Source organism: Podarcis pityusensis, assembly GCF_964106645.2.
Source record: "Podarcis pityusensis genome assembly, chromosome: 4".
Taxonomy (NCBI): domain Eukaryota; kingdom Metazoa; phylum Chordata; class Lepidosauria; order Squamata; family Lacertidae; genus Podarcis; species Podarcis pityusensis.
This window is the reverse complement of record NC_138027.1, coordinates 23652124-23667043: the sequence shown is the minus strand read 5'-3', so window position 1 is coordinate 23667043 and position 14920 is coordinate 23652124. Positions and strand designations below refer to the sequence as shown.

The window sequence follows — 14920 nt, the reverse complement described above, 5'->3', positions numbered from 1 at the left end:
AAAGAATATATTTTTCAAGTGACTTTAGTAATTGTTTAAAAAGCCTAGGGTATTCTACGAGCAGTTCTTGAAACTTTATCAATAACTATTTAATAATGCTTTTGTATATAAACTGCTTTATATATTACTTTACCAATTTCATAATACGTTGCCAATTTATTTCATTTTCAAAGTTTCTACATCACCTTTCGCTGACTGATTTCAAAGTGGTTTACAACCACACAACTCGAACACAGCAACAATAATTTTAAATCATGAGAACTGATTGCAAGAAAATGGCAAACTAGCACGAACACGACATAATTAACAACAGAAGGCCCAATGTAACAAAATAGTCTTGGTCTGCTCACGGAATGCCACAATGGCAAGTGCCAATATTTGGATGTAAAATAACTTGATTCAGTCTAGATGGGAGCAGGAGTGGGGAGTGACGGAACCTGGTCAGTATCTCCAAAGCAGGCTTACTGGCTGCTCTTGAATGTGGTGATAAACTTTATTGTTCCAGGAATGAGGCTAGATGAGCCTTGGGCTCATGTGATTTCACTCTCTTCTGCTCCTCTAGTGTGGCTGTGCAGAAATTGGAAGTTTTTCTTTCCATTTTGATTAACCACAGTTTAGGGCTACATATGAACGCTGAACTGTTTAATCCTAACTATGGTTAATTGAAACAAGCAACTTTATAAACCAAGGTTCGAAGTTACCTTGTTTCAGTAAACCATAGATGGTTTGAGTTTGGGCAAATAGACAAACTATTTGCTCCCTGATGCCCTTTGGATATAGCATCTTGTCTTATGAATATTGCCAGCAATGGTTAAGTGGACTGCTTTGACAATTTGACAATGCAGGGATGTGCAACCTGCATGTAGGGATTTATTTGTTAGTTGTCTGTCTTCTCTAAAGGTGCTAGGTGTTTTTATAGCACCTAGCTAGGTGTTTTTATAGCTAAAGGTGCTAGGTGTTTTTATAGCTAGGTTTTTAATCCTTGGTTCTTTAATAATTTGTTAAGTATTTTTAAAGGATACTTTTATTCTATGCATATTATCTATTTACCTGTATGACTTGTGCAAAAGGTGGTACTGCATATAAATTATCTAAATAAATGACTTTCACCAGGGAAAGTCATTTGTTTTCAAACTTTCCCATTGAAATCAGTAGGACTATGGCCAACAGTGCAATCCTAATCATGTCTACTCAGCATTTTCCCATGTAAATGCAAATGTTTCACATTGATTTCAGTGAAACCCAAGTTCAAATAACATGGTATGGATCTAACCCAGTGGTTCTACCTTATCATACCCTCACCAGTTAATGATGTACAGATTTTAGAGGCCTGACTTCTGCTTCTAAATAAATTGGCCTATTGTTCAGAGAGGCTGATATTCTACAAAACGATGCACCTTTGCACATATTACACCAGCTAGTGTTTTTTCCTCCCTTTACAATTCCCATGTATGGGTTTTCAGACATATGGAACTGTGGAAAAGTACCATTATGCAACTATACACTCTGGAAAAGATTCAGGTATAATGCTTGGAATGCAGTTCATGGGACTGTGTCAACACAATTGTATAATTAGTTAAACTACCACCACAGTCTTTTTCCTTTGGATTTTTTCCTTTTAAAATGATAACAGATATGCCTAGCTTTTCCACTTATCCCTAATACAAAATTTAAAATAATATATCCATCAAAGAAATCCCAAAATATCAATCAGCCTAAATGCAAGAAAAACAATGAAGCACCTTAAAGGCTAACAATGGTTTTAATAATAGAGTCTGCTTAATCAAATGCATGAAGTCTATAATAGTGGAATGGAGAGGTCAAAGAGTAGAGAAAGGCAAAAAGAACAGGCAGTGATAATTACGGTACATAATTACATAGCAGCAAAATGTCTAGACTTCCTAAGGCAGTGTTGGTGATAACCAGGAGTGGCTGTTGAGATCGGTGCTGCTGTGGAGCTGCACTTCTGACAGTGCTGTCACTGCCACTCACCTGGATATGAAAGGGGCGCAGGTGGCGCTGTGGTCTAAACCACTGAGCCTCTTGGGTTTGCTGATCAGAAGGTTGGCGGTTCGAATCCCCACGACGGTGTGAGCTCCTGTTGCTCTGTCCTAGCTGCTGCCAACCTAGCAGTTTCAAAAGCATGCCATCTAAGAAGAAGATAAATAGGTACCGCTGTGACAGTAAGGTACACGGCGTTTCGGTGCGCTCTGGTTTCCGTCACAGTATTCCGTTGCGCCAGAAGCGGTTTAGTCATGCTGGCTACATGACCCGGAAAGCTGTCTGTGAACAAACGCTGGCTCCCTTGGCCTGAAAGCGAGATGAGTGCCACAACCCCATAGTCACCTTTGACTGGACTTAACCATCCAGGGGTCCTTTACCTTCTACCTTTTTACTCACCTGGATGGTGCAGAGATTAGGTAGGGTAGCAGCAGTTGGCTCAACTTTTGCACCCACGGAGCCCTGCCCTTGCCAACACCCAGCCGCATTTCCGCATCACCCAGGTAAGCAGCAGCAATGCCATTGTCAGAATGGCAGCCAAGAGACACCCACTCCACTATGCCAGCCATGCCTCATAGTAGACAAATATCCTGGTATTGGTACATGGGATTAGAAATCTGTAATCCCTCCCCACCCCGTGATAAACAGGGCTTCTCTGGTCTCTCAGGAAGACAGAAGAGGAAGTGAAGCCTGCTCCTGAACAAAGATTCCTCTGTAGTAATTCAGTGGTTGCACACTGGAGTCTCTCTTGGAAATTCCGTTGACAGTTATATCCCTGCATGTTGACATGTTCTCATAATGGTTTCTGGCTACTGCTGTTTCTGGTGTCAAGATTTGTAGCCGTTTGTTCTTCTGTGTAGAGAGGCATCTCTAGTAGATGATATCACATATCATATTGGAATGAGCAGGTGAATAAGCCATGATGCCAGGCACAATATCATTAGGTCCTGTAACAATATTGCTTGAGTAGGTATTTGGATATGTTGCAAGGTTTGGTCCCTGTGCAGGTTTCTTTGGTTTCACTGTAGTTACTGGTGAGTATAATTTTTAGGTTGGTGGGCTGTCTACTCTCCTACTAGCTTGTTGTCAAGAAAGGTGAATAATAATCTGGAAGCAGCAGCTGTAGAAAAGGCGGTAATAAAACCAACAGTTCAGTCCTCTACCTGTCTAGTCAGATGTTAAGTCCCAATGAGTTCAGTAGATCTTACTCCTGTGTCAGTGTACGATTGCAACCCGGGACTTTTTTGTGTCTCTCAAATCTTGCTCAGTATGCCCTCTTTGTAAGGACCAAGTTACAAGACTAGTTTCTAAGGAAGTTCAGTGGGGTGAACGAGGGCACAGTTGGGTTGCAACGCTGCCTCTTTTGAGGATAGGCAGAAAGAGGTATATACATTCCTCCAAATGACAGCCACCCAGTATGCCGAGCCAGCAACATGAAACACGGAAAACAGATAGTGGACTCAGCTATACAGCTGCAAATAAAATGTTTTAAATATTTTGTAAATTGCAATATACAAGTGTGAAACTAGATGGAGAACTATGCAAAATTCAATGTATTTTTCAAAATGATTTTTTAAAAAAGCATTTTCACAGCGTTTTTTCATATGTGTGTGGATTCCACCATTGACTCACTGTTACACTTGCCTCTTGAAGCAGTGCACACATTATTTGCCTTCTGCTGTCCTTACAGGGTAGCCCTATAATGCACATAACCTTTGCTCAACAAACTCTCCTTATCTTTATGCTAGGATTATGGTAATTATTGTCAGGAAAATCTCAAAGAGAACTATAATATTCCCACACTCTCCTCATGGGTCCTATATACAGTAGTACCTCAGATTACAAACACATCGGGTTACAAACACTTCAGGTTACAGACTCCGGCTAACCCAGAAGTAGTACCTCGGGTTAAGAACTTTACCTCAGGATGAAAACAGAAATGGGAGCCAGCAGTGGGAGGCCCCATTAGCTAAAGTGGTACCTCAGCTTAAGAACGGTTTCAGGTTAAGAACAGACCTCCAGAACGAATTAAGTTTGTAACCAGAGGTACCACTGTATTTGGCATCATGAAAACAGTGCACAGCATTGGCATTTTACAACATCGTCTATAGATCAAGAGTCTTGATCGGAAATCAAGTAACAAAATTAAGTAATGAAAACAAACAGCAGAATAGTATCAAGGGAAACATTCCATTAGCCATGTTAGTCTGTTGCAGCAAAACTATCATGAGGATCTTGTGGCAATTTAAAGCGCGAAGTATTACAGCTAGTCTTGGATGGATTCCACTACAATAACTGCTTGGGTGTTGTCAGGGAACTGACATCGGAGCTAGAGGCGGAGGGAAGGCTCTCAAATGATGCAGGAGAAGGGCCCAGCAGGGAGAGAGGCAGCTCCGCAGATGGGGAAGCAAATCAGCGCAACACCAGGGATAAAGGGGGGCTGATGGGGGAATCGGCGAGAGGGCTCCAGGACTCTTCACTGGACACCAGCGGGGAGAGCACGGGTCCTCCGCTACCCACGCCCTCCCTGCGTGAAGACTTCCGCGCAGAGAGAGTAGGAGGAGACTGGGTGTCAAACAACTTTTATGTTGGAAGAGATTTAAGAAACGCCCACTGACGGATTCTGCTAGCGACTGAGGCAGCCACGAAGTGAAGGGCTGCCCAGACTGAAAGGTTTAGCAAGGCAACAAAGCCAGGAGAGGCGGCAACTTACGCACGAGCAACCCATACTCATTACATGTCGGGGAACCATTGCATCCCCACAATTACAGGTGTGCTCCTGGACACACTGCTAACTGGGAGGCTCAGCTGTGGCCAGGATTGCCTTGCGTCAGCATAGGCTGATGCACCAGCTTTGCAACCCTACCTTGAGACAGTGGATTTCACCAGTTATCCATGCATTAGTGACACACAAGCTATGGGATGGGTTTTAATGGGTAGGAGAGGATACATTAATTGTAATTTATGCCTCCAGGTGCCCACATGTGTGGGTTGAATAGTTTCAAAATAGGCGCATTTTGCTGCGGAATTTCATTAGTGCGAGAAGTTTCTGAGCTCTGGGAGCAGTACTGCGCCTAAGACTTCAGATTAAAACTGCAGAGTGGGAGGAAAGGGGGACCTTTTTCTGCTTCCCCACTTCCAGCTACTCTCTGAAGACTGGAGAAGAGACCCTCTTAAGAATATTAGGAGGGTGGGCAGGGGAAGGACTAGACCATGTGAAAAATGAACAGAGTATTTTAGCTGCAGTTCATTTATTTTCAGCGTTGTATTCTTCTTATAAAAAAGTGCACCTAGACATTCTGTTATTGCGCCCATAACCTAGGTTTAAGGTGCCATTTAGCTCCTGGCTTTGATATCTCAGTTTCTAACGCTGATTTCCAGTATAACCAGTTTTAGGCAACAAGCAATTTTAAAATATCATTTCTTTTCTTAGATAATACAAGTAGAGTTATATACTGTTCATAAAGCAGAAAGCTTCAGATTTGAAATGGCAAGTTATTATTTGTTACAGTATTGTTTATGCTGACAATCCTAAACCTGGGAGTAAGCCCCATTGAATTAAATAGGACTTGTTTCTGAGTAAACATGGTAAGGCTTGCACCTGGTCTTTATGGTCTGGTGTACCAACACAAATAACTAATTAAAGTGAACTACATGGATTTAAATGGTTATGTCTCACTGACTTTATTATAACAAAATTCTAATTAATAACAGAGATCTTTTGCTGTGTGGAAACAGTTTTATTATCTTTCTCTTGATTACTCCTGAGAAAGAGGCCACTATTATTCCCATTTTACAGATGCAGATCTGAAATTGAGAAATAACAATTTATCCAAGACTTACTGCTGAGTCCATAACTAAGAAGAGGTTTTTTTGTGTGACCTTGAATAGCTTCAGATGCATGACATACAGAGGTGGTGACAGGAAATACAAGTGACTCATGTTTCATATTCCTCATTCTTTGAAACACCTGATGTGAAAATCAAAACATCTGCGATGGAGAATTTCTCTCTCCCTCTCTCTCTAGTTTGAGATCTTGATAATCTGACTACAGATTTAGACATTGGAAAAGAAAAACATGGATCAGAAAGTAAGAGAATGAAACTTGTGCTTCCTGTCTCTTAGAACAGAATCACAGAATTGTAGATTCCTACAAATGCAGAAATATTTTGCCCAATGTGGGCTCAAACCCACAACCCTGAGATTAAGAGTCTCGTGCTCTTACCAACTGAGCTATTCCAGCTCCCATATGTTCTCAACTTTTACAGCCAATCTACAGCTTCCAGAGCAAATAATAGAATTCTGTTCACTGAACAACACCTTTAATTTAACTGACAAGCAAGTTCTGTGTGTCGTAGTGGATATATGACACAAAATCAAAATTGTGCTAATATAGTAACTCCTATCCAGTGCTATTTTTCTAGAAAAAGAGGTGCCTGAACTTACCATAAACATCTCCCTTGTTCTCTTATAATGGCAATGAGAGGTGCTGGAACTGAGTTCTGGCAAGTTCCTGCTTTAAAAAAACCCTAAGTCATGACTTCTTATGGACCAAATCTACGCTTCTTTTTTAATACAGTGGTACCTCGAGTTACAAACGCCTCAGGTTACAAATGCTTCAGGTTACAAATTCCGCCAACCTGGAAGAGTTACCTCGAGTTGAGAACTTTGCCCCAGGATGAGAACAGAAGTTGTGTGCCGGCGGCGCAGCAGCAGCAAAAGACCCCATTAGCAAAAGCACGCCTCTAGTTAAGAATAGTTTCAGGTTAAGAACGGACCTCTGGAATGAATTAAGTTCATAACTAGAGGTACCACTGTACTGGTACTTCAAATCTAAAAGGGAAATTCTGCCATCAGTCCCTACTTATTATAAAATAGTAGCTACTAAATACATCACCAGGAGTCTTCTGAGATTTGGCAAGAAACAAAACACCTCTCTTCCTCCTTTGACATAGTGATGTCCAACTTCCCCCAGCCTACTCCCTGAAAGTTCTGCTCTAATATTTTAAGCCCAATGACAATGACTACACAACAAGTCAGAACAGAACTTCAATAATTTAACCAAAATACGCATTTATTACAGGAACATAATTGCAAGGACATTAAAAACCAGATAAAGAAGCATATACAGTGGTACCTTGGTTTACAACCATAATCCGTTCCAGAGGTCCGGTTGTAAACCAAAAGAGGTTGTAACCCAAGGCGCACTTTCACCAATGGGGCTTCCCCCCCCCCCCCAAATGGGTTGTAATCTAAAAAAAGGAACACGCACTTCTGAGTTTGATGTGGTTATAATCCAAAGCAGTTGCAAACCAAGGTACCACTGTAATTTATATCTGGCTAAGTATTATTACCGTACATACAGTATGTTAATATAAAGACAGGATTATAAATCCTATTAATTTTTACCAGTTCTGAGTATTTTCCAAATGTAATGTTTAAGTTCAAAAGCCAGTAAGTTAAAACTCATATTCTAGAATTGGCAAGCATGACTGAATGGGATATAATTTTTATTTATTTCTATTTTGTGAATCACTTCCTATGAACAATCTTAAAGCAACTTAACAATAAAATAGCAACAGCAAAATGCATGTAAATAGATTTCATTTTTATAAAAGCAATTAAAACTACTTTAAATCCAGTGCAGACGCAGACTAGGAAAAACCCCCGTGAAATAACTTATTTGATTTCATTAATAAAACTGGATTTCAGATTCCACTACTTTATTTGTGCAATAATTATTCAGAAGAACTATAATATTTTTAAGGTTTGCCTTAGCTTGGTAAGAATAAATATGGTACAATGAAATGATGGTCAGGATTTCCAGGTAAACAGCATTTCTATGCGCTGCTCTGGTGTTGGTGTTCCATTGCACCAGAAGCGGATTAGTCATGCTGGCCACATGACCCGGTAAAACTGTCTGCGGAGCGGACAAATGCCGGCTTCCTCGGTCTGTAAACCGAGATGAGCACTGCAACCCCAGAGTCGTTCGCGACTGGACTTAACTGTCCCTTTATTTCCAGTCAATGATTTGATGTCTGAGTTTGTGGGGCTATACATACATAACTGGTCCTTTCTTGGTCTGTTATGTTTATTTATTACCTTACTTGATTTGTGTAAGCTAAAGAGCACAACTAACTGTTTTTACTGCTGATAATTTTAATATTTTTAGTAAACCATTTAGAGGTTTTATTACAATCAATCAGTGTGTGTTTGTGTGTATTAACAATGACAGGAAAAGTGCAAAACAATGCACCACCTGGAGGTGAACAATAGCTCTCACTTCTGAATTTCCTTGCTCAAGAACTACATTCTGTCCACATGTTGGTTCTGTTCTCAATTTAAAGCCTCCTCTGGCACCATAGTTTTTGGAAGATAAAAAGCTGCCTCATACAGAGTAAGACTATTAGTCCATATAGCTTAGTATTGTTTTCACTGACTCACAGAGTTCCCCAGAGTTTCAGTCACAAAATCATAGAATTCTAATGAGTTGGAATAGAGTTGGAATACTAACTGGACAGGGTGTGCTGTGAATGAAAGTTCCCACTTGCAAGATCCACCCATTTCCCTGGCAACTTCTTCCTGGGCGGATGAAGTGTGGGAAAGGGAGGAGCAGGAAAGAAAAACCTGCAAACCCAAGATCCACTCTCAATCCTCCCTTAATTTGGATAGAATCTGGGGGAGGGATGTTTTATTTGAACAGGTCCATCAGTGTGGGCGAGGAATCATTACATGACTAGGACAAAGCAGTTACAAGAAAGGAGATTCCGGCTAAACATCAGGAAGAGCTGTTTGACAGTGGAGCTCCCTCAGGAGGTGGTGGACTCTTCTTCCTTGGGGGGTCTTAAGCAGAGGTTGGATGGCCATCTGTTATGGATGCATTAGTTGAGATGTCTTCATTTCAAAGGGTTGGACTAGATGACCCTTGGGACCCCTTCCCACTCTATAATGCTATGATTCTAAGAAATTAAAGTCAATAAGACTTAACTCCAGTAGGAATGGGGAAGAAATTTGGTTCAGTTCACATTTTAATGTGAACATACCTAAATAGCACTTCCTATAACAATACAGTGTGTGAACTGAAATGTAACTATCTTCAAAACCTTCTCTAAAATTTTTGCAGTGCATTTCAATAAAAAAGTATACAAAATGGATAAGTGTGCATACAAATACATATATTAGTGAAAAATAAGTATCATTTTTCTTATGCATGTTCTCCAAATAAGAAAAATAAATATCTCAACTACATTTTCTTGTCAATATGCATAATACTCAACCTGTTTCAGGGAATGTGACTTTCTCGACTGAATTTTGAACATTCAGTGGCCATTATGTATAAGCCCCAAAGCTGAAGCTGATTACTGGCTTATTCCAAACCAGCTTTTAAAAAAAGATAGATAAAAAGATGTAGTTAATCCTTGTTTGAATTATATAAATATAATTCATAGTTTAAAGTAGAAAGAGCGAGGTAAGATTGTGGGTCAGTTTGGCAGGGGAACAGTACTCAGAATATCTTTTGTTGCTGTTTAGTCGTTTAGTCGTGTCCGACTCTTCGTGACCCCATGGACCAGAGCACGCCAGGCACTCCTGTCTTCTACTGCCTCCCGCAGTCTGGTCAGACTCATGTTTGTAGCTTCGAGAACACTGTCTAACCATCTCGTCCTCTGTCATCCCCTTCTCCTTGTGCCCTCCATCTTTCCCAACATCAGGGTCTTTTCCAGGGAGTCTTCTCTTCTCATGAGGTGGCCAAAGTATTGGAGCCTCAGCTTCACGATCTGTCCTTCCAGTGAGCACCCAGGGCTAATTTCCTTAAGAATGGATGCGTTTGATCTTCTTGAAATCCATGGGACTCTCAGGAGTCTCCTCCAACACCATAATTCAAAAGCATCAATTCTTCGGCGATCAGCCTTCTTTATGGTCCAGCTCTCACTTCCATACATCACTACTGGGAAAACCATGGCTTTAACTATACGGACCTTTGTTGGCAAGGTGATGTCTCTGCTTTTTAAGATGCTGTCTAGGTTTGCCATCGCCTTTCTCCCAAGGAGAAGGCGTCTTTTAATTTTGTGACTGCTGTCACCATCTGCAGTGATCAGGGAGCCCAAGAAAGTAAAATCTCTCACTGCCTCCATTTCTTCCCCTTCTATTTGCCAGGAGGTGATGGGACCAGTGGCCATGATCTTCATTTTTTTGATGTTGAGCTTCAGACCATATTTTGCACTCTCCTCTTTCACCCTCATTAAAAGGTTCTTTAATTCTTCCTCACTTTCTGCCATCAAGGTTGTGTCATCTGCATATCTGAGGTTGTTGATATTTCTTCCGGCGATCTTAATTCCGGCTTGGGATTCATCCAGCCCAGCCTTTCGCATGATGAATTCTGCATATAAGTTGAATAAGCAGGGAGACAATATACAGCCTTGCCGTACTCCTTTCCCAATTTTGAACCAATCAGTTGTTCCATATCCAGTTCTAACTGTAGCTTCTTGTCCCAGAATATCTTTACATGCTTATAATTAATGACAGCAGTAGTAGAGGCAGTAGGAAACTAAACTATTATCTTTTCAGTCAGCAGATGGCACACTACATAAAACAGAGGTGCATAATTAACAGATATAGAGATTGAACTCTTCTTTGAAAACTAAGCTGCTGTTTCGTATTCACAACTTCCTCCCTTGCTGTGGTAAGAAGCACTGATTGAGAGAAAATACCTGCACATTGGGGCTCTGTTAGGGATCTGAAGCTCTTTAAAGAGACAGAAAAAGCAACCCTCAGTATACTGTGTAGTTTATAGCTTTGTAGAGCCTTTGCAGCCTTTTCCCCTCAAGGGCTTGATAGCATACTAAAGCCAACTAATCTGACAGTTGTTTCTTAAAAGTTTTGTGTCATATATATATCATTTACTAAGGAGGATACATAATCTTCAGCAGCATTTAGGAGATTAGTCATGAAAAGCCTAAACAGTACTTCTAATGGCTCCTTAACAACTGCTCCAAAAGAGTTTACATTAACATTACAATTCTTAAGCCACAGCTTTACTGAAAGCAGATTCTGAGCTTCACACTAAACTTCTACGGAAGCATGTGAAACATTCAAAATCTATCCCAACTCCATTACACAGAATTAAAGCCATGAGGATTATGCAAGGTGTTGACATCTCAGAAATATCCCCACCCAGGTTGCCAGACTTCTGCTCTGCTCAGTAATGCAGCCATGTCCCCTTCCCTTATGACTATCAGATGGATGATAGAACTTATTTTCATAGGCCAGTCATTCATGTAACAAAGAACTGAAGAGAGTGCCATTGTTAGCTTTCTTGTCATTTAGCATGTCTTGTGCTTGGATGTCTCTGATGGAAAGAATGCTATATCTTTCTTCACTTCTGAGTCCAGACTCTAGGAACTCTTTCAGATGTGATGAGTATAAATGCTTACTTGCTGAGTCTGCAAACATAGGGAAGCTACAGCCGGCTGCTGCTTTCTACTACCTGTATATGCAACAAAATAGTTTCAGCTTGTATGTTAATTTCCAATACTGAAGTGACATCCATGTAGGTTATTGAATCATAAGGATTCTATAGACTTTATAATATTTGCTGTATAGAGAGAAATATGTATATATGTCACACATAACAAACATGATCCAAGCAAAGCCAGTAAACATTTGTGTACCACTAAATAATTTTAAAAGCTTTTTTGACTGGATTATGTCCACCATAATTTTATTATAGAGTATTTTCATTCAATATAATTTTCATGCTTCCCAAGACGAATGAACTGTTAATACTAAATATACTTTTATCCAAGATATTTGCTGCTGTGGCTTATGTTTATCTACAGTAAGTGATACTGTATGAAGTATACAGAACAAAGCGGCTACTTACAGCAACAGCAAGAATATTAACAGTCATATTAACTGGAAGATATTATATTTATACTTAAAATGTTGTGCGTGAGTGTAGGTTTAAGACTTGTCGTGTAGAAACATAGTTTCTAGCAGTGATATAATCTTCAATTTTATATGACTAGGTGGAAAACTATAATGGTTTTTGAAACTTTTTCTTAAGTATCCTTTTGGTTTGAAATTTTCCTTATTTATTCTTCTGTTGTTGTGTATCTTTTATATCTTTATTTCATTGATTGACAATTATATCTTGTTGTAAAGAAAATCATTGCAATTCTCAAAGTATTTCTATAAGGAAGGAAGAGGTAAACTGAATGTAATCCCATCTGAAAGCTACACAAACTGGATTTGACAAGACATAACACAAGGATGAAGCAGGCAGGGTTCAAGGAGGAAAGAAGGGCAAAGGTTACACACATTACAAGAGACAGATCTCTTTTTCTTCCACCCTGGTATTTAAAATCTAATTTTATACCTAATGAAAATAAAAGGCACGTAGAAGGCCAGGAGGGGGAATAGGGCATAATGCCCCAACTGGAAGCCCTTGTGTTTGAAAATACTGTTGGAAGTACATCTTAAGACAGATATCTATCTTGAAACAAGAACATGTATTTGTTCTTTATCATATGGATCCAGCAAGTCTCTAAATGTAAGCAAGGATTTCAATTCTGGTGGGATGATAGCCTAGGTTATGGGCCCTTAAGAACCAAAGGGAGTGGCTCAGCACTAGAGGACAAATGGGTGGGCCCCCTCCCTAAACTGGCTGGTAGTTAGAAAGACAAACACTAGAGTGGAGAGTTGAGTGAGGTGAGATAAAAGCTGGAAGCAACAGGCTGGGAAGCCAGAGAGTCAGAGTGATGTTTGATTTCTGTTTGAATCCAAGGCTGTGGTTTTGAGGGAAGCAAGACCCTGTGAACCCCTCCATCATAGCCTCAGGTTGTGTATATGCGTAAATAAACCATATATCATAAAGACACCACAGTCTCCGCTGTGCCTCATTCCAAAGGCAACAAAACCTTGGGTAAGAGCCTGGAACCCCTGAGATCTCACACCACTCAGAGATCGGGGTGGCATGCAACAATATCAATATGAGGATGTTATATTCTCATGTGTTTTCACTATTCCAAGCCTAATCTTATTGTGGCTTATAATAACACTTTGCAGACATAAAGTACAATTCCCAAAGGCCCCTTATAATACCTGAGATTAGTCTGGATTTCTGAGATAAAGTTCCAGAAATGTAATAAATTATCCATGTGAGTACGTTATAACTGAAATACAAGTCAAATTCTGAAAGCTAAGAGTTGAACATACTACAAAGTTTAGTATTTGGAAAGATCAGTGGAGTTTAGAGTTTGGTTAAATTCTGTCTGAACATTATCATACTCTAAACCATTCATTTTGAACTGGTGAATTGCAACAGCAGTACTACCATTGTACAAATAAATGGTAAAAAAATAAGGAATGTTTGGGTTAAAGATGGTTCCTGGATCTGAAAAGACTGAAGACTGCAGCTATCAAGTCCTCTGATTGTTTGCCTAGTCTCTTTCTTGTATTTAGAATAGAAAAGTTGGTTAACATCAGTCTGTCCAACTAAGGTTACACTTTATTGTGTGCTGGGGTTTTTTTTGGAGTCCCAAGGTTCTGTGATCCCTAAAGTACACGGATCTTGAGTACAAAAGTATACTATGAAGCAAATCTGAAAATGGAAACATTTACTTATCTAGTAATATTTAACCAGGGAGACATAAATTGCCAAGAAAAGGAAACCCTTCAGTTGCAATAAAAAAAGACTGCTCTCCAAGCAAAGACCTCAAAAGGCCTTCATTCAATTAAAAAAAACATTATTTAAATGCATTTGGAGAATTTCATATTGAAAGCATGTTAAACATGAAATTGTAGTTACATAACATATCATAGCATGATAGCAATGCTGGATCAAAACTTCTTGATGCAATGGCCAGCCAAATGCTCCAAGTTATTGGGATATGTAGGTAAACAGCCCTCCCTGTTTGTCCCACCCCAGTTCAGAAGAAGCATGCCTCTAAATTCCCATATTGTTGTTTTGTTGTTGTTGTTGTTGTTGATCTGTACCACACCCATCTGACTGGGTTGCCCCAGCCACTCTGGGCAGCTTCCAGCATATATAAAAACATAATAAAGCATTAAACCTTAAAAAGCTTCCTTCAGGGCTGCCTTCAGGTGTTTCCTAAATGTTATGTAATTACGCATCTGCTTGAAATTTGAAGGGAGGGTATTCCACAGGGAGGGTGCCACTACCAAGAAGGCTATCTGCCCGGTTCCCTTAGCTTCACTTCTCACAGTGTGGGAACCACCAGAATGCTCTTGGTGCTGGATCTCAGTGTCCAGGCTGAACGATTTTAATAGTAAAATCAGTTGATGAGTACAAACAAGATTGCAGCCCCATGTTAAGATGGAGTTGGCAGTGCTTTATAGGCTGTTGATGCAGCAATATATCCTTGGTCTAACCCTGGTTAGAGAGCAGGGTAACTGTGTTTTAAAGGAATAGGCAGCTTCTCAACAAAGGGGTGGGGAAGGGTAATAGGAAATATCTAGCCAACCAATCTTCACAAGACCTCAGTATACTGTTGAGGCAACAGCTCTCTAGCCAACAGTGCCCAAAGGGAATTATCCAGGGTCTTGACCAGCAAGCAATCTTTTGCCTGGCTGACTGGACTGGACTTTATCACTAGACTTCACTCGTATTATTGGGCTTGCCTGTCCTGCCACTCCTCTTTGAGATGGAACAATATGGCTGTGAACTTGAATAAAATATAGGAGCGGCAGGTAAGCCCCGTCTGCCATAATAAATCACATGATGCGGTGCACGCATACCATTTGAATGGCACTGCCCCCTCAAATAATGTATTGGGGCAGTGAAGCCCCTCTGGCCCCTAGCAGTTGGCTCCTATGGCTGTGACAATTTTAAACAGGGTTCTTTATGTGCAAAAAATTACCAAAGGTTTCTTCTATGAAATAGAACATATAAGATAAACAG

General features: G+C 40.2%; 1 protein-coding gene and 1 long non-coding RNA gene across 6 annotated transcripts in view; one reads left to right on the top strand and one right to left on the bottom strand.

Moving 5' to 3' along the window:
- Positions 1 to 14920, bottom strand: part of LOC308475523 (uncharacterized protein) — a gene marked incomplete at its 5' end in the record, with an annotated part of 89785 nt that overhangs the window by 28291 nt on the left and 46574 nt on the right. The gene's annotated exons all lie outside the window — the stretch shown is intronic.
- On the top strand, positions 3953 to 5666 carry LOC308475526. The gene is made up of 2 exons (XR_013985290.1): positions 3953 to 4304; positions 4773 to 5666. It is a non-coding gene; the product is annotated as an uncharacterized lncRNA (long non-coding RNA).